This window comes from Chrysochloris asiatica, unplaced genomic scaffold (genome assembly GCF_000296735.1).
Source record: "Chrysochloris asiatica unplaced genomic scaffold, ChrAsi1.0 scaffold00021, whole genome shotgun sequence".
NCBI classification, from domain to species: domain Eukaryota; kingdom Metazoa; phylum Chordata; class Mammalia; order Afrosoricida; family Chrysochloridae; genus Chrysochloris; species Chrysochloris asiatica.
The window spans coordinates 20,573,818-20,576,004 of NW_006408539.1; the positions used below are offsets into that span (position 1 = coordinate 20,573,818).

The 2,187-nt window shown below is 33.0% G+C and overlaps 1 protein-coding gene across 1 annotated transcript in view; it reads right to left on the bottom strand.

Moving 5' to 3' along the window:
* Window positions 1-2,187, bottom strand: part of CDH19 (cadherin 19, type 2) — a 64,678-nt gene that overhangs the window by 36,008 nt on the left and 26,483 nt on the right. The gene's annotated exons all lie outside the window — the stretch shown is intronic.

The following is a 2,187-nucleotide window of genomic DNA, read 5'->3' on the forward strand; positions in this document are numbered from 1 at the left end:
TACTTGATGAAAAGCTAACTGGTCATAATACCTCTATATGGTTCATCTATTTATCAACAACAACAACAAAAGTTGTGTTCAATACATTCATCACAATCAACACTTATTGAGGGCCTTGTATCTCCTGTGGAATAATTCACATAGGACTTAATGAAGATAGTCAAGTATACTGACAGTTTGCTAAAGAATCCAGGAATGGATTGAAATATTTATAGTAACTCATTTAATACTGATGGATATATTATTACCTTCCTCAATTGTAACCTCCTCTCATAGAGTCAGTTCTGACTCATACAGGATAGAATAGAATTGCACTGCAGGGTTCCCAAGGCTGTAATCTTTGTGGAAGCCAATTGCCTCATCTGTTTTCCAAAGTGATTGTGGGTCCAAATTGCTGACCTTTAGGTTAACAGTCAAGCACTTAACTACTGCGCCATCAGGACACCTTCTCCCCTACTTTATTAATAAAAGCAATGAGAAACACTTTAGTTTCTCAAATTGCAATTCGATAAGTTTTCTAAGGTCATAGCTCAAGTGGAAAAGGCAGTTGAAGAAGCCAACAGTAAGGGTTTGTAATCAACAACAGTATACACTGTAGGTTTTAACCACAAAAATTCAATAGTCTTGATACATTGCGAAATAAAACAACTAGAAGAAAGCTTTGGTTTAAATTGAGTTTGGAAGCTTTTCTTAAGTGAGGCAAGAAATCCAGAAACTGAACAAATAAAAAGATAAAGCTAAACACATTTTTTAAAAAAACATGTATAATGTAAAAAGTCCACACAATAATTGCAGAGTTGGGAAAATATTTGCATCATAGGAAGAAGTATTGATAAATTTCATTTTCAAATGCTGAAAAGTAAGAAAAGGAAAACAATCTATTAATAAAGGAAGTGAGTGTTTAAGGGTAGTAAGGAAAGGCACTTCTGTATGTTCAATTCATTCATATGCTTTTAAAATTCATCATATATGTGCTATTCTGGAGTTCTAGTATGGCACTGTGGGATAAAGCACTGGACCGAAAGGTCAGTTTGAACCATAAGGTCAGTGGTTCAAATTCACCAGTGTCCCCTTGGAGACCATATGTAGGGTCACCATAAGTCAGAACCAACTTGATGGCACTTAACAACAAAAGCATATGGTATTTTGTTAATGAAAAGAACTACATTTGTAATTTTAATTACATGTGCAATTATGATAGATGTGATCATTTTCAATTAATCAGAATTGAAATGTGGGAGGCTTATTACACAGTCCGAGAGTAAGAAACCCCTGGCCTTCAGGAAGTATGAGAAATATACAAGACTTATTTTTCTATAACTTGATTCTATGGCATTACACTCAGGTTAAGAAAGAGAATTGAAACCTTAAACATTAAAAAAAAATTCCTAAAGATTTGAAACTAGGATTATTCATTAACTAAGACAATATGTGAGCTTACAAACAAACATAGAACATTTTTTTCCCTTAAGTAATCAGATAGGAAAAAAAAATTCAGGTACAAATAAATTTAAGGCATATTAATAAATACTTTCAAAGCTTTGATACTCATTTTTCTTAAAATTTGCTTGAAATGAAATTTAGATTAAACCTTTGTGGCATGTCTGTACAAAACACCCATATATCTTCACAGCTTAATTTCAAAGTATTTAGTAGTAATATTCACTTTGCTGACAGATTGATAAAGAGCTTGGATGTTTAATTTGAGAAACTTTCCAGGAAAGGAAAGCAGAACAATTAACTCTATTTGCTGGAAGAAGAGCTAAAATGAGCCATCTCTTTTCTCTAACCCCCAGACAGTTTTGTTTGAAAGCTTGTTTGGTAATTAACATGATGTGGTGCTGTGGTATAAACACTAGACTACTACTCACAAGGTCTGCAGTTCAAATGCACCAGCCATTGCTTGGAAGCCCTACATCTGTTCGATATATATATATAAATATATAAACTCGGTGATATTTAACAACAGCAACATGTGTAACTAGTATTTTTGACGTGTTTTATGACATGCCTGGTTTTCTGCACTTCAGGTGATTTGTTTATATTTCTATCAAATTTTAAAAGGCCAATCAATTATTTCTAATATTGAAATCATGGGAGAAAGAAGCTGACACAAATTTCTTTCCTTTTCAAATATTATTGCTCTAAAATGAGCTTGTTGTTGTTAAGTGCCATCAAGTCAATTCC